This window comes from Gavia stellata, chromosome 7 (assembly GCF_030936135.1).
Source record: "Gavia stellata isolate bGavSte3 chromosome 7, bGavSte3.hap2, whole genome shotgun sequence".
In the NCBI taxonomy this organism is placed as follows: Eukaryota; Metazoa; Chordata; class Aves; order Gaviiformes; family Gaviidae; genus Gavia; species Gavia stellata.
In genome coordinates this window covers 14,733,580-14,751,939 of record NC_082600.1, presented here as the reverse complement: position 1 = coordinate 14,751,939, position 18,360 = coordinate 14,733,580, and positions in this window count along the sequence as shown.

Here is an 18,360-nt window from a genome sequence, read left to right as displayed (position 1 = left end):
TTTCACTGGATATTTCACAGTCCTGGAGTGGGAGAGACATGTGGGGGCCAGAAACTTTTGATTTTCCTTCTTGATGTAGGCATTCAAGCCTTACATTTGTTTCAAGTTCAGTGTTAGTTTATATGGTTCTTCTGAGTTCTCGTTCCTGCTCCCCTCAGCTGTGCCAAGTTAGCCATTTGTGGTTTGGGAGGGTGAACCAGATCATGAAATCTTTACATACAAAGACAGAAGAAATACTTTCTGTATACAAAGGGTATATCTATAGGGTAGGAGCAAGCAGAAGGCTGAAAGGTTTAGGCAGTGCTTGCTGGCACCACCAGAAATGCTCATAAAACGGTTTCTCGGGGGAACACTATCACTAAAAATTAAAATTTGGCTTTTACTGAGATGCTATTCCCTCTCTTCCTCTTACCCACCAAGGACCATCCTACCCAGGATCCCCAGTGCTTGCATTGCAAACTGTGTAGCCTAGCTGGTAGCATGGGTGAGCATTTCCTATCTACTAACCATGTTTCCAGTCCAAACAAGGTATTCTCCACCTGGGTTCATGATGGAGAGGTTTTTTTCCCTGAGTTATACATGCAGTTGACCAGGAATTCAACACCTTTCTTCACATCACTAAACCTCCCTCGCTGCCTGGACTTCCTGCAGGCTTTCAGTCAGCAACAAGGCTGGGCCTGTTTCACAGAATCACAGGATGGTTTGGGTCAGAAGGGACCTTTAGAGATCATCTATCCAACCTCTTGCCATGGGCAGGGACATCTTGCACTAGACCAGGTTGCTCAAAGCACCATCCGGGGATGGGGCATCTACAACTTCTCTGGCCAACCTGTTGCAATGTCTCATCATCCTCATAATAAAAAAATTCTTACGTCTAACCTAAACCTACCCTCTTTCAATTTAAAACTGTTGCCCTTTATTGGGCCACTACAGGTCCTAGTAAAAAAGTCTCCACCTTATAAGCCCCCATTACCTACTGAAAGGCTGGAGCCTTTTATTCTCCAGGCAACCCCCTCAGCCTTTCTTCACAGGAGAGGTGTTCCAGCCCTCTGACCATTTTCATGGCCCTCCTCTGGACCTGCTCCAACAGGTCCATGCCTTTCTTGTACTGAGGACCCCAGAGCTGCACACAGTACTTCAGGTGGGGTCTCACCAGCGCAGAGTAGAGGGGGAGAATCACCTCCCTTGACCTGCTGGCCGTGCTTCTTTTGACACAGCCCAGGATACAGTTGGCTTTCTGGGCTGCGAGTGCACATTGCCGGTTCATGTCCATGCACTGGTTTATTCTCTGGAAGCCCCTTGCTGTTGAGTGCAGATCTCGTTTAGGTGAGCAATTAATTTCTCAGGCAGTAGGTGTCATTCCTGCAACCTGAGATCTCAGTTTTCTTCTCTCTTTCTTCAGCTTCATATAGGTGTTAGGATGGATGGACATGTTTTCCTGTGATTTACTGAAAAAAAAAGAAAAGAAAGCTATGCAGAGCAACTCGGCTTAATATAGTACCATGAACTGGAGCATGGCACGGGTGCAGGCAGGGGTAGATGCTCCAGTAAGGAGGATGTAGCAGTTTGGGTCTGGCTTTGCAGCAGGGCTCTTCAGACCCGGTTCTTGTTGTTGTGGTGAGCTCCACAGTGCAGATGTGCTGTGCTTCCTCGGCTGGTCTGCGGCTGCTAATCTTTTAACCTTTTTGGCTTCATTTCTTTATCTGCTGGAGGATGACAATACTTACCTGAGGGGGAATTAAGTCTTGGTCTAGCACGGGATTTAAGGATATGCTTAAGTTTGGTCCTGTTGAAGTCCTTGCTTTGCTAGAATGGAGTGTTCTGTTCAAAAAGCATTTCTGAGGATGAAGAGCATATTTATACTAAGTGCTAAGCAGTACAGTAATGTTCCTCGTGTATTGCTGTACATTCCGTCCTCCTCTTCCTTATTTTCTGTTTCCCATCATTCGCTGCTTCTTCCTAGTCAGCATGTGCATTGCTTCCTTCCTGTGCTTCCTTCCTTTATCCCTCGTTAGTAAACCACTTCCTCAGTAATGAAGGGATCTAGAAAATACACTGAAATGGTATTAGCAAGAAGTAGTGCTTGTGATATGAATCACATACAGCTGCCACCAAGATTGCGGTGGTGAGTGGTGATCCCCGGGGCCGTAATCCCTTTAATTGCATGCTGTATCCTTCTTTTTCTGTAGCAGATCAGGAGGTTGGCTGCAGTGATGTTCCATGGGTGTATGTTGCATGCAGCAGGAACAGCTAAACACAACCAGGACTGTTGAATGCTCATGATAAAAGGTTAGCTTAAATAAGTAAATTCAAGTTAAAAAGCTGTAATTGGAAAGAAGTCTGTCACATGTGTGCTGGATGAATAGGAATATGTCTTCAGCACTGAATAGACCAGCGCTACTCAATTTGTGGTTTGTGGACATCAAGAGAGAGTTCAAAAATGCCTACAAAAAACTTTAAAAATCAGAAACAAAGGAAGTTGAAATCATCCACATATGCACATATTTTCATGCAGTTTGTATGTATGTACACATGCCCATTACTGTTCTTATTACCCAGTTAAAATGTTTTTGATACTAAAGTCATCATTTTATTAAATGACTCTGTTTTGTCTGTCACTCTCATTCCCACCTGCCAAACAGAACTGGGATTTGAGATAATCTGTGAATTCCTTTTTGAAAAGGATCTGTGATTTAAAATGAGAGTAATACTGGACTAGCATATTTTGACAGAATGAGGTAACTTTAATATTCTGACTTTGTCATGAATTAGTGTTCAGTGCTGCAGTACATTTGCATGCTAATCTTTCTATTAAATAACTAAATACCTCATCTAGGTGAATCTAAGTCAATTTTTGATCCCACAGCTGTTACATTGAGAAGTAAGGGTTTGAATCATCCAAATAAAGCAGCCTTGCTATTCACAGGCAGTTAATTTCTTTGACTAGTCTGAAAGAACACGGTCTTATATATTAATTTTACCTGTATGCTTAATAAAGTGTCCTATATCTGTCCCTGTTTGGTGTTTTGTTTGGCAGTAAGAACCATCTGTGAGTAGGTGGAACGAGGAGTTACGTCCCTTCATTTTGCCCCAGCACGTGCAGGGTTTTCCATTAGAGGAGTTCATTGAAGTGCTGCTTTGTCAGCTGCTACCAAAGTGATCCATAACTCACAACACTGTCTTATGACTCCACCGGTAGCCCGGCATTGTGATGGATCCTCCCTGAGCCTGACCTGCTGACTCTTGGCTTTGTATTTATTCGTGTTAATTGGTGTTGAGCTGTCAAACGCCGGTTCACAGCATATGAATCACATACAACTGCCACCAAGATTGTGGTGGCGAGTGGTGATCCCCGGGGCCGTCTAGCTCATCGCACAGCCAGGAGCAGCCCAGAGCAGTGCCTTGCTCTGCCTGCAAGTCAGCCTGGAGACGGCCATCCCCCTCCATCCTCAGGGATTTCAGCTGCCCACAGCTAATGCTGGAGGCAGGAGGAAGGGCGGCTGATGCTACGGCATTAAGGTCCTAATCTTGAAAAGACTTGTACACATTCTTGACCTTATTACTGGGAACAGCATCCTTGATGTTTGTGGACCTAATGACCGTTGTGATAAGACCGCTGACCGTAATAAATTTAAGTACACGTGCAAGCATTAACAGGACTGGGGTCTGACGGAGCAGTGAAGGCTCGCTTCTTCATTTGAGGGCAGAGCTCAGCGGGGGAAATTTTGTACCTTTTAGAAAGGGAGCCAAAAGCTACCCTATTCCTGTCTTCTGTATGGAAGTCCTCACTTTTAACACAGAATCATAGAATCATTTAGGTTGGAAAAGACCCTTAAAATCATCAAGTCGAACATATACAAACAGGAACATAAGCATCTCTTGTTTAAAATATTACACACCACCCCCCCCTCCCCCCCCCAAAATGAAGCATTGTTAACTGAAAACCTGGCAGTAAGTCAAAACCAGCCCCTGCCCTCGGGGGAGCGGAGGAGGCAGGCGGGTGGTACAAGGAGCGGGTTTGCTGAGAAGCGGTGGGGAGGGCTGGGGCTGGTGGAGCCGTCCCGGTGAGGTGGGTGAGGCTGGTCCTTCCTTTTCGGGGTTCACGAGCAAAAACGTAAATGAGGAGCAAACGGCAAGATGGGCAGTGTAGCATAACTGAGGAATGTGTGTGCGCGTAGTGGGGGGGCCCACTGCGCCTGTTGTGCTGACCTCAGGGGATGCTCCCGCAGTTTGTGGTCCTCAAGATGTTGCCCAAGGATGAGCTGCGAGGGCCTGCTTGTCTCTTCTGTCCTGTCTACTAAACAAAAATAGTGCCAGAACTGCGTGACTGCAACCTTTTGCAAGATCTCAAAAAACCTGAGCCAGCATACTATTTTAAAATTTCATGGTATTAAATATGAGAGTGTTACAGAAATAGCAGAGGGGAGACTGAGCCAGGCAGGAAAATAGGGAAGACGGAAATGAGTTTGTAAGAGCAATAAATGCACGCAAGGATGTATCTCAAGCTGTGAAGCTTGTTTAGAGGTGTGCAGGGTGAATTCCTCGCATTGTGCGTTTAGCTGTCACCGCTGTCCTGAGCGTGGCAGGGACTCTGGTGTTGGTATGGGCGCAGGTCCGGTTTAGTCAGTGCTCCCAGATGACAGCAGAGCGGCATTGTTTTCACCTGGCTCCATCCCCCAAACCGGTTCACCATGGAGCTGTGTAAATGCCTGTCAGCATCACGCCAGCAGTGCTGCGGGGAGCGGGTGGGAAGGCTATGGTGGAGGCCAGGGCGCATTGGGGCAGCCCAAGTGGAAATGATGCTCCGTGTCCGACCCTCTTCTCGGTGGTGACTTCATGCTTCCAGGAGCTCAAATTCAAATCACTGCACAGCCTGATTAGCCCACTGGTTTGCTAAGGATTTCCATGCTAAATTGCTAAAACAATAGTCCTTCATCCTTATTCAGGAATGCTTTCTATAGCCTCTTATTCTTGACAGTGGTCTCCAGTCTTTGATCTCTTTGTTGTTTTGGTCAAAGTCTGTCACTGCAGACTTAGTTGCACCCTGATGCCAGCTGTCATCTGTTATTGCCATCAGGGTCTCTTCGTCATCGTTTTGCTTCAGAGGTTTGGATACCTTTTGTGACCCTTAAAAGTTGATAATCCTGAGTGGACACTGCAAAACAAACAACAGACCTAAAGGTTCCCTGAACAAACATTTTAGAGGTATGCTTGGGTGTTAGAGGCTACAGTTAAGCCTGACCTTGCTAGAGTCCTTGTCTTCTATTTGAATGCAGTGGGATTATAATCTAATATCAATTTCTGTCTCTGATTCCCCAACACCCATGTCAATATGATAGGCCTGAACGGCAGTTCAGCTTCACAGATGGTACCTGCATGGCAGAAAATATTAGATGACTAGTGCCCTAAATACGGCAGAGTACATTTGTCTGCACATCTGTGTATACAGAAAAATCTCTTTAATGGCAAAAAGCATAGCTGTGTAAGAGGAACATGAAGGGAGTTTGCTAGCAGTGGTGACTTTTTAAGTGTTGGAGCAGGGTAAGCAAAATTAGAACAAGACCTTAAAACTGAATAAACATGACAAGTGACTTTAACACATCTGCCTAAAGAAGTGAGCTTTCATGATTTTTTATTACTTTATTAAAAACAACAACTTTGATAACTGCTGTGTTTTCCTAATAATACAAAACACACCAAATATTTTAGTGACCTTCTGTTTAAAAAATAACCACATCAAATGCAGCAGCTTCCTTGAGGACTGTCGCAGTTTCCTTCAGGACATGCATTTCTTATGGCCCATCAACATCTGTTCAGGTATTGCAAATGCAGACGATGGAGAGGTGAAGACTTGCAGGGTCTGGTTCTCACTCTCCAGCCTCTGGACTCCAGAGGAACTTCAGCAGAGATGGAGAGACAGGGGAGAGCCTTCGTGGAGAGTGAGCATGCAGCAGCCCTGTCAGCACATCCTCAGCAGGATACACAGCTTCTAGTACCCCTTTCCTGGGGAATGAATTCATTGACAGCTCAAAACTGTTGATTTTGGGGGGAGTTTTCCAGCATCTCTTCTGTTCTCTGCTGTCTCTCTCTATTCTAAATCTGTCTGTGCAAGGCTGTGAAGGAAAATTAATCCAAATCACCTAAAATGTGAATGTAAAGTAAATTATGTAAACTAAATTAAACCATTGTATATATTCTCTGATTCAACGTTCAAGTGACCTTAATTTGATTAAGCTTAATTCACATCAAAGTAAATTGTACTAAATATGGAATAGGGTTGATTTAATTAATAATGAGTGTGTCTGCAGGGATCTAATGTGGTTTGAGTCATTACAGAAATGTTAATTCAGATCACCTTTCTGAAGTTTTCTCATGTAGATAAACCCTACAGGACAGTTTATTACTTATGCCTAAACTGGTGTAATTGTGTGTTTATTCCCCCTGGGTCTAGAAGGACCTTCCCACCACTCTCCTTGACTGGGACTTCATGATCATTTTGTTGTGGGATGTCTTGTTCATTTGTTAATCCAGCCAAAGAAAATTAATCAGTTTTCTGTTGGATTAGCCAGCTTTTGACCTGGTTTGTGGCTGCATGGTGCTCCGCAGGGTAAAGACAGGACTGTGAATGTGTGATCAAGGTGGAGAGTGTGGGAACTCACTTCACCTCAGGTCAACCCTTTCTGCAAGAGACATCCTGCTTCCAGCACTATTCATACACTGGAAGGTCACTCTTGGTTGGGTTATGCAGCACCTGGACCGGAAGAACTCATGAATCTTGCTGGAGTTGCATAAAATCAGATACCGCCAAGTTTGATTTGCTCAGTGTTTAGATACAACTGTCCTGTATTACTTGGCTCTGGCTTGTACTGTTTTCCTTTGGCTTTTTCTCTCCTTTGTGCCCATGTAGTACTACAGCATGTACCTTCTGACTAGCCATCACCTAAGTAGCTTGTGCTTTCAATACACAGAAGCGCTACTGACCCACTTTCTTACTGCTTTTCTTCCTCTTCTGTCCATGGCCTTAAAGTTCTGTGAGTATATTTTTTGCCCTATGATTATTACAGGAATGGACACATTATGAGTGCAAAGATAGGATAACTGGAATGGCTGAGACCTGCAAGGTTTTGTGTAGGGTGTTTTTTAAGGACTTGCTTTGTTTTCAAAGGATTGTGCAAAAAAATTCCAATTTAATAATGCTGTGCTTCAATTGTAAAATAAGTAGCAGAACTGAAACACCTGATCATTTTCAACAATTTGGCAAGTTGAATGTATTGGAGAGCCTTCAGGAGAAGAATAGATAATAAGTATGAACTAGATATAGCAAAGTTGATCTAATTCCATAGCTTTTTTTTTTTTCTTTCTCTGAAGACGAGTAAACTGGTATTTGAAAAATAGAGCAATTACCTGCAACCTGGCCTGAACTTTAACATGAACCCTAACTTTGATGCAAAAGCCTCTGGACTTTGGGAGGCTGGAAGGAATACAATAGTGTGCTTCAAAATTCACTTGAAATCTATCCCCAGAGTACTAGGAAATGCTGGCTGTCCCTGTTAGCATCTTCACACCTTCTAGTTTCAGCTTGCACAGGGAATGACTCAAAATAGTGGCCAAAGGGGCGCTGTCAGCCTCTAGAAGCTTCCTGTGATTATTTGGTTCATTCTATCTGGAAACCAAGCTTTGAAACCACCAAGCTGTGCCCATCTCATCCTGTTTTAATATCAGCACACCCAGACACATAAACAATGTGCTTCTTCATGAGGCGATGAAAATCAATGAGGCTTTGAAAAGACATGCTCTTTAAAGTCATGGCCTTATTTGGGAAGCTGCAAGAAGCTTGGCTGTCACAAGAGAATATTTTGGCTCTGTGACAGTTTCCTTTATACGGTTCTTCAGCAAGGAATCTCCTGTGTTTGTGCAGTGATAACTTGCAAGTGTTGCATGCCTTTTTTCCCTGCCCCAGGAATACTTGCTGGAGGAGAACCCAGTACGTTGGTCAAAAGAGGCCCAAGACCCCTTTGGACCTCTGTCTGATCCAAGGTATATAGAGAAAGCAGGTTTTCAAAGGTAAAATGAAAAAGTCCCAGTATTTCAGTATTCCTGAGCAGATTCACATATGTTTTTATTATAATTACTTCTCTATACCCTTTTTCTTTTTCTCTACTCATTTGTTGAGTGCTACCTTCTGTTTATGTAAGTGTGGGATTGTTTAGGAATAACCCAGTCTGCCATCATCAGCCTTTTGTTCCTTACACTTCTTGGGAACGTTTCCTTTATGTTCCTGATGCCTTAGGAACTGTGGTGGGATAAAAGAGCCTGCACGATAGAGATAAATATTAAACTGAAGGGAAGGTGTCAGAGACAGAAGCATTTTAGACTTAGAGTTGTATGGGGGAACGAGAGAGGAGAAAGACTATCATAGCCCCATTTTGAAATGGTTTCAGAAGAGGTAGTTGAAAGAGAAAGAGGGATTAGAGAAGAAAGTTGTGTGATTATAAGCTAAAAATCACTGTGGCTGTTGCTGAATTCCTTGTCCACATGATAAACCGGTGGAATATAAAAATATTGCAGAGACTTAAGCTGCACAATTTAGTGAAGTGTGGAGGGAAGAGGACCTTCAGGCCACCCTGATGTTGGAGGCCTGGGGCACAATGATGAGCAATGCCATATGGATCTGTCATGACATTGATACAAGAAAGGATACCCTCAAGCATCAATGCTGCTGTTAAACAACAATAGTTTTTGGAGAGGTTGAGAAGTCAAGGGACAGAGGGTGAGGTCCACATAGTCTGGTTGTGGGACTAGTACCTATCCTTCAGATTTTACATCCCATGAAGGGTACAAAATATCCTCCTTCCCAGATGTCAGATCCTCTCCTCCACCTATCCTTACTGGCTTTCCTCTGAGCTGTTCTTGCCGTTCCTGCGCTCGTACTGATCCTACATACATTTCAGCTCTTTTCTGCTCTGCCCAGCACCTTTCTGGTTGTGAGGAGGTAGGGAGGCAGCTGTAAAGGCTGATCTCTGTCCTCAGCCCTACACCACTACAGTGCCAAAGGTAATATACAGCTACTGCCGGTGTGTTTTTGGAGAAAGGGCAGGTGGAGGGGGTGGTGAGCCTGGAGCAGAGGCAGCCCAAGGGTCCAGCATTGCTTGTATTTCCTGGGCACAAACACTGTCTGGTAATACTAATGTCACTTAATATTGTGCTCATCTAATAGCAGCCTGAGGTAGCAGAGAAAAGAGTGGTAGTGCCCGTGGCAGTGCGTGGGAAAGCAAGATACTTGTAACTTAAGAGAGCTTGAGCTATTTGCAGCAGATATGAGGAATGCAACTAGGAATGGGAGGCTGGAAAGCACAGGCGTCAGGTCAGGCAGATCTGCAGTGCCCTGAGATAGAAATGTGAGTTCAAAATGTGGAAGAATAGTGAAGCCTGTCTGTGGCTGGAAACTTAGTAGGAATTTTGTGAACAAGCAAGTGGAATAAGTTTTGGATGGTATTTGAGGTTTTGTGATGATTTCTCATTTTATGAGTCTCGGGAATTCATTTGCAGAGCCTTGCTACTCTGTCTTCTCTTTCAAGGTCACTGGGATGCACTGACTGCTCTGTAGCTTCATTCATTAGAAATTAGCTAAGCCAGGATTTGACTGGGATGTTTATCTATGATGACCTGACTGTTTCCTTCAGGAAGTCATTCATACTTGGAAAGACAAATGTATCTCATGCTAGAGGACAGGTCATGCTCTTTGCCTCCAAAGATGAGGGAAGTAGGATTTGGCTCATGAAGAAATATTTAATATTCAAAGATGTGAGTCAGTTGCCTAAACTGAATTGGCAATAGTTGTCGTACTAAGCTTGATTCATGGTAGTGTAGGGGCATTTGTACTACTGCTCCTTACTTGGCTGTAAAAATGCTACTAGCTCTACCATAGGTAGTTAATCAGAGCTGTATAGCCTAAGTAGGTGTTTTTTTAAAGATAGAGTGAGAAAATGGGATCGTTCAATTGAGAAATGATAAGCTGTGCAATTATTGCTGGGCAAGTAGCGTATATGCATGACCTCCTACTCTGCTTTCCCTCCCAAGCTCTCCTGGTTTCTTCTGGCTGCAAGAAACATTGCTGGGTCTTGAACAGTACGGTGGATGGTCAGGGCTTGGGGGCTGCTGGGGCAGGTTGCAGTAATGGCTTGATTTGTCAAAGACCTCCCTAGTTTGGACTGTGGGTTGAGCAGAGGTCTGGGAGTTGGCAGAGCCCAAATGAGAATTCAGTGGCTTTGCTACGCAGTCCTGAAGCAAGAGGCATGGCTCCCCTCACTCTTCCATCCCCCACCTCAGAAATCTGGACCTTGTTAGATAACTCACAGGAAAATTAGGCGAGGTATGGAAAAGCAAAGCAAGGTGCCCCAAACGTGGGGTCTGTGATATTGTTTTGCTTCTTTATGAATGTTGGTGCTTGTCCTTTTGTTAGGAAGCTGAATCTCATCCCCAGTAGCATTGGAAACTGGAGAACTGATGATGTTCAGATGTTGTGGGGTCCTGAAAGCTGCCCAGTTTCATGGATTGTGTAAAGGCTTTTGCTGTGATGCTGTTTTTGTAATTTACATGCATTTGACTCTGAAGTGTAACATGCAGCTTATGTAGAAAAGATATTTTTGTATTCATTTTGACACCTCCTTTAATTAAAGTGTCAGACCTAATAATGTTTCACTGAAGATAGCAGTAAACCCTCTCCAAGGAGTCCTGCAGGAGCAGCAAAGAGCAGGAGTTGTGATAGTTCTCAGGTTCTTAAAAAAAAAAAAAAATCAGTTTTTAAATCTTCAGTCTTTATGTGAAGAACAAATAAAGGGTACAAACATGATATTTAAAACAATACTTTGCAACTTAAACTGACTGCTGTGGTTTTGATTTGCCATAGAATGTCATACAACATATCTACTTGCTATATCTGGCTCAAAAACATTGGGTCTTGCTGATGCTTACAAAGAAATTGGTAAGGCTGGCAGAAACCCATGCCATCGCTGCACTGACCCTTTGCAGAGGGTGGTGTTGCCAAGCCACATGCATTTCAGAGAAAAGCATCTCTGAGTTGTCTCCTGTTTTATTGAATATACTTGTGGCCACCCATAACTCTTCTCCAGCCTTATAGGAAGGAGGCAGCACAAAGTCTCAAAGTTGTAGTCTAAATGCATCAGTGGTTTTTGTTAAAGATTATTATAATCTGCCTCCACTATGTGTATTTTACTTAGGGAGCATATGTTGTCAGTAAATAAATTCCACGTGAGATGAGTTATCACAAAGGGGAGAGGTTGTGGGAATGCCCTGATATTTCTTGTGCAGCAGCTGCTGTAGCAGTCAGGCACACTTTGGGAGCAAGCTGTGTCATGCCCAATGGATGGGAAGGTCCTGCTCACAGAATCACACAGCATCGCGGAGATCAGCAGGGACGTCTGGAGATCATCTAGTCCAACCCACTGCTCAGGACCTTGTCCAGTTGAGTTTTGAATATCTCCAAGGGTGGTGATGCCACAATCTCTCCGGGCAATCTGTGCCAGTCTTTGACCACCCTCATGGTAGAAAAGTTTCTTCTTATGTCTGGATTGGATTTCCTGTATTTCAAAATTTGTGCCCATTGCCTCTTGTCCTGTCACCTCTGAGAAGAGTCTGACTCTGTCTTCTTTGCTCACCCATCATGTGTTTATACACAGTGATGAGTGTGTCTATGAGGATGGGATGGGAAACACTGTCAAAAGCCTTACTGGAGTCAAGTACAGAGTACTGTCGGTACAGAGTAGGCCAGAACCTGACCAGTGTGATGTTGGCCTCACCTTTTACTGGGTGGAAAAGGTGATGCCATAGGTCCAGTGGCATCACACCACTAGCACCTCCCTCCTGCCAGCAAGGTCATATAGGTTAGTGTGTAAAACTGCTGATGGGTGCTAGGCTGTCCTGAAGCCTTGGAGGAATCAAAACTTTTGTGTGTTCTCATGGGAGTGAGCAAATGATGTTCTGAAATTGCCACGGCTTATGTCTGGTGCTGCTGTCAGAAGCTGTTTCTGAACAAAGAATTTGCAGTATATAATGAATAATTCCTTCAAACATTTATTCTAACATCTTTTGCATCAGTTGCAAGGGAAAGAAAAATTTGGTCTTTTTTTGTTGGAAGCAGGGGCAGTATACATCTTATTGTGATAGCAATGCAGCTAAGTTTTGGCAAATTCTCTACCATCAGTGCCTTACACTGGATAATCCTTACATGTCCGAGGTGAAATTCTGGGCCACGATCCGATCCGAGCTTTGACGTTATGTCTATGTGAAATCCCTGTAAGCTAATAGCTCCTAAGACCTTGGTGCTGTGATCTTGTGCTGCAGAGAGCTTGTTCAACAGATACGTGGAAGCCATGGAGTTTTATTGACTGCAGTGAGGTTACTTTTGGCAGATAGAAGCAAGTGTATAAAACTTAGTCTTCATTTTTCTCCTGTCTACGTCCTACCATTTAACTAGAGAGTGGAGAGGTATAAGAAGACTCAGTTGTTACCAGGAGTACTCTTCTAATGTTTACCAGAGAACGTGTCAAGTAGACGCTGATATTTTCCACACAGAATAACTTCTGGCCTGTGAATATACTTGATAATGAGTCCCCAATTCAGTAGGCATAAATGTGCTCAGCTGTGTGTGGGAAGTTGCTTGGTTCATGTTGGCTGCTACTTTTGACTGCAAACATGCCACTGTGTAATTTAAATGCTTGTAAGATCTAGGCCATTGACTTCCTTGAAAATGGCAAGAAGTCTGGGTATTCATGGTGGTATGTGAATACCTTTATTGTATTCATGTTGAAAGTACACAGGTTTGTGTTTGTTGATATACGATTTATACACACCACATAAATGTCTGAGTGTTTTATTGTCAACGTGTGCTTTAGTGGTGATAATGCAAGTCTAGTTTAAGCCTCCTGCTTCTCTTTTTTCCCACTTAATCCCTCACAACTTGGAAAAAGTCAAATTGACTAATTACAGCTAGCTTGAAGAAAGTTTCCAAACGGAAGCCTACACTTCCTTGTATTTTCTCTGAAGGAGTCCCCTATGTCTTCTGCTCTGTGCTTGTACAGATTAAGATACTAATCAGCAAAGATGTAGCAGGTATAAGATGCTGTGGCTGTCAGGTGAATACTGAGGCAGTGTAATTCATAATTGCTAAGGGGACTTCTGTGCGCAGTGTGATTCAAATTAATCTGTGTATTGGAAAAGCTATGGTTGATAATTGTTTATCTAGGAATAAATAATACATTACTGCCTTGCAGTTCAAATTCATGCAGCCCTGTACCTTTCCTTAGAAGAGATTTTGTATGGTTTTAAATAATTTTTTATAAACAGACAGAAACTCAGGCAGGAATACCCAAGTCTTGGTCATATCAACTAACATTTGCAACCTACACAGAATGAATCTTTTGTTTTTTGGATGTTCAGTGGCATGACCATATTTCTTTTACTACTTTGACATTTATGGAACCTTATGAAATTCAACAAAGGCAAGTGTAGGGTACTGCATCTGGGGAGGAATAACCCCATGCATCAGTACAGGTTAGGGGCTGACCTGCTGGAGAGCAGCTCTGTGGAAAGGGACCTGGGAGTCCTGGGGGACAACAGGATGGCCATGAGCCAGCAATGTGCCCTTGTGGCCAAGAAGGCCAATGGCATCCTGAGGTGCATCAAGAAGAGTGTGGCGAGCAGGTCGAGGGAGGTTATCCTCTGCCTCTACTCTGCCCTGGTGAGGCCGCATCTGGAGTACTGTGTCCAGTTCTGGGCTCCCCAGTTCAAGAAGGACAGGGAACTGCTGGAGAGGGTACAGCAAAGGGCTACGAAGATGATTAGGGGACTGGAACATCTTTCTTATGAGGAAAGGCTGAGGGACTTGGGTCTTTTTAGTCTGGAGAAGAGAAGACTGAAGGGGCATCTTATTAATGCTTATAAATACTTCAGGGGTGGGTGCCAGGAGGATGGGGACAGTGTTTTTTCAGTGGTGGCCAGTGACAGGACAAGAGGTAACGGGCACAAACCTGGTCATAGGAAGTTCCATCTAAACATGAGGAGGAACTTCTTTGCTTTGAGGGTGGCAGAGCACTGGAACAAGCTGCCCAGAGAGGTTGTGGCATCTCCTTCTCTGGAGATATTCAAAACTCTCCTGGACACATTCCTGTGCAACCTGCTCTAGGTGACGCTGCTCTGGCGGGGGCGTTGGACTAGATGATCTCCAGAGGTCCCTTCCAACCCCTATCATTCTATGATTCTATGATTCTGTGATTTATCTCAAATCACAGAATCATAGAATAGTTTGTGTTGGAAGGAACCTTTAAAAGTCACCTAGTCCAACCCTCCCTGCAATGAGCAGGAACATCTTCAACTAGATCAGGTTGCTCAGAGACCCATCCAACCTGACCGTGAATGTTTCCAGGGATGGGGCATCTACCACCTCTCTGGGCAACCTGTGCCAGTGCCTCACCACCCTCACTGTAAAAATTTTCCTCCTTATACCTAGTCTACATCTACCCTCTTTTAGTGTAAAACCATTACCCCTTGTCTTGTAACAACAGTCCCTACTAAAAAGTCTTTCCCCATCTTTCTTATAAGCCCCTTTTAGGTATTGAAAGGCTGCAAGTATCCTTGTCTGTTGATTGTTATGCCTTGCCTATTAAAACTGCTAGGGACCTTTCCCATTTTCAGCTTTATATGGCAATCAGCAGAATACAGTTCTAAACTTGACTGGATATTTCAGACACTATTGCAGTGATCAATAACTCGATAATCTCTATGGAGCTTTTAGTTTTCATCCCAACCGGCTCAGTTCTATTGGATTGCAAGTTGTGACTTGGTGCTATCCCCAAGGGATGATTAGAAAATCGGTAAGTATCCCATTCTCTAGTTCACTCCAGTGCATCTTCCCTTAAGCACTAGAATAAGGCAGATGGGGCTGTATTTGGAAAAACATCCCATTTCAACCCTCTGAGATGCTGTATGCTTGCCTGCACCTGGTACAGACTATCTATTAATGAAAATGGTATGTGCTACTCCCAGTATTGTAAGAGTAAAGTTGTGGGAGAAAATCATAGGGAAGACCTCATATCAGCTGTCCTGTGGTCAGGCCAAGCCTTGAGATTTGCAAGGCATGAGGCTTATTTGGGCCAAATCTGGGTGGGAGAAAAGTGATTTTTGCTGTGCAAATATTCTTGTGCTGTGATAATGTCAAGCTATATAAATGAGGAGGGAACATAGGTAGGATTTTTTTTGGTGAAGGTTAACATCACAAAATCAAACTTTAGTGGTCAAACTGAAGACCAGAGAGTGAAATGTGGATCAGACTGTTCTTGTAGTATTTTAAGGCAACATATAATAGGAATCCCATTGATGAAAAGAGGAAAAAACCCAGTTCATTTCTGCCTCACCCACCCTTTACTTTAACAGTTGAAGGTTTGAGTCAATACTCCAATATTGAATATACCATTGTTCAGTAAACTGAACATTGTTCAGTAGTTATTTCCACAATTTCCCCAGTACCTGAACAAACTAAGGTAGCCATTCCTTCTTCTGTTTCAATAATCCTTTTAAATCTTATTTTCTTAAGCCCAAGGAAGACTTTTGAACTCAGAGACAATCCTATTGAAAGGAGATTTTTCAGCATATTCTGGGATGCTGTCTGTGATTGCCACATCCTCCACTGTGCAGAAATGTTAGAGCTGTGGTGGATGTATACTGATTATATATGGTCTTGTTGGCTCATTTCCCTTCTCCTTTCTGTTTTCTTCCTCATGAATTGAAGTGAATGCTGAATTTTTTCAGTGCAGTTTTGGTTCTTTCAGAGTGGTCTGAATATCACTTCAGCATAATGATAATACAGGCTTAATGACAGAAGTCCACTGTGCTAGTGTCTTTTTCCTTGCTTCAGCAAGGGAATAAATAGTTACCTCACTAAAATATCTCAGTCTGCTTCTGATCAGATATTGTCACCTAGCATCTGGCCAAGGCTTTGGTGGAATCTCAGGTCAAGAGGACCAATACTGATACACTGATATACTGAATACCAATAATGCAAGATGTTATTCTTGGGGAAACTAGGTTCTTACGCAGAGTATCAACACAAGGCCCTTGTATGCCACTTAAATACTAGCTAAATCCAGAAATTTCACCATTATTCACTGCCTTGTTCTGGTTTGTCGTATTTCCAGTCTTTTTTTGCATCCTTTTCTTCTTTGTCAAGCTTTCATCAAGGCTAACCACGTCTGTCACAGTCTCACTTGTTTGTTAGAGTCTGGAATTAAAACTGCAAATTTTTTTCCAAAAGCTACTGATCTTCTTCAGTGGGAGGGAACCCTCATTGTCACATTTATCTGGCCTTGGATCAGAAGGTGGGATCTGAGTCCCACAGTTCCCATTACATTAATCGCCCCACCCAATGTTTTGTGTCATTTTTCTTTTCCGTGACGTTATTTGATTTTGTGGTAAAGTGTGGAACATTTTTCATCAAAGGTCTGGATGGATTATACAGCCAGGCAGGGAATAAACAACTCCTTCTTGTAAGAAACTTCGTTGCTGGTTGTGGTTTCTGATGTACCTTCTGTCTGCTTCTTGAGCCTTTCAGTCTGGCTCATGGCATGAGAAGTTACAGTCTTCTTTGCTAAAATGTCATAAGGAGGTATTATAATCCTGCATTTATTTATGTATTTGGCCATTGCATGTGTTCATGTGACTTTTTGAAGCCCCTGCGAGTTCTGTTAGGTAATTGCATGCTGAGCCTCATTCATGTCGACAATATGACATAATGGTCTCAGATCTTACCATCGAATATGGGAATCCTAGTAATTAATTAACCAGAAATGACACTATCGGTTATCTCACAGTATAGGAGCTCTGCTCTTGCTGTCTGTAATGCTATGAGCTGTTGTGAAAGTGCTGGCTAGAAAAAATTAAATTAAAGAAAGTTATCCTGTTGAAATCTTTCAGCAGCTGACCTCTACTGAATATGAACAGTTTCTGGAGAGTGTTTGCCTTTCAAGTCCTTCACAGTGAACTCATTGATGACAGAAGCCTTGACTTGAACAGTTGACTGTTTATTTGCATAGAGGCTCTTAAGAAATTGCAGAAATAGGAAGACCAGACAGTGATTTTGTCAACTCTGTTTCAAGAAGAATGAATACTTAGGGGAAACGGTACACTACGTTTGCTGTTAGCTCTGTAGAAGGGTTTTTATTTTAGCTAGCATGAAAAATAAACACATTTCAAGTGAAAAACAGCCCTCCTCCACTTGAATTCAAGTTAGAGGAGGATCAGGGTGAACAAGAAAAAAGAAGTTCAGACTTTCCTCATTCACCCATGAGGGATCTTGGCTAGCTCTGACTCTGAAGGTAAAAACTTGTTTCCTACCAAGACAGTGGCAGAACACTTGCTTGCAAGGGGCTACCTCACCCGTGCCCAGCTGCTTGGGTACTGTATACAGTAGGCATATTTCTAGTGAAGTTCAGCCTAAATATGGAAGATGACTTTTCTTGACGGTTGTATTGTTCTCTTCTCTGCTAGTTTTAATCTTTTATTAGGCTCTAAGCAGAAGCACCTACCTTGCAGTTCCCCTCTTTCTGGATGCTTATGGAATAATTAATTTCTGTCAGATGGTGTGACTGCATGTGTTTTAGTGTTCCTATGGTGTGCCTTTATTGTCACTTAACACCATCACATTTGTTTAAAAGGAAATAAAACCAAACTCAAGGTCACTACTGCATTAAAAACACCATGTCCCAAATAAATGTGTATTTTTTTTTTGTTTCCAGTGCTGGTTTTTTGCCATGAGAGCCTTTCCCTTTCACTCCAGCCCTTTCTGCATATACTTTTTCAGAGCCATGGGATCACAGTTGCCACGGCCTGTCACAGATCGCTGTGTCCAGGAGATGTGGCTGTCTGTACTATGGATGCTTTTCCAGTCTCTGAATCCCATAGCTCAGTGGGGCAGCCACTGCCCTAGAGCAAAGTGAATCTCGGGAGCTGTACTTGCGTCTGGATGTTTCAGACTCCAGCCAAAATCCTCCATGTGAGAAACTGTTTCCTTGTACTGGAAACCAGCCCTAGCAGTAAAACAGAGGCAAGCCAAGGTGGGGAGAGCCCCAGAGGTGGCTTTGAATTTGCTGCCTCCTCCTGACTTTCCCAGGCAGTGTGTTCTCCCACTGCCCCATAATCTTTCCCTCCCAGGTGAGGGATTGATTTCCCAGGATTTGAATCTCCGTTATTTCCAGCAATCCTCTCCCTTAATCTGCTCTCTAGAAAGCAGCCACGTGGCAGCCTGCCCCTTCTGCCTGGCCTGTGCTGGCATCCTGAGGGGGCTGCACA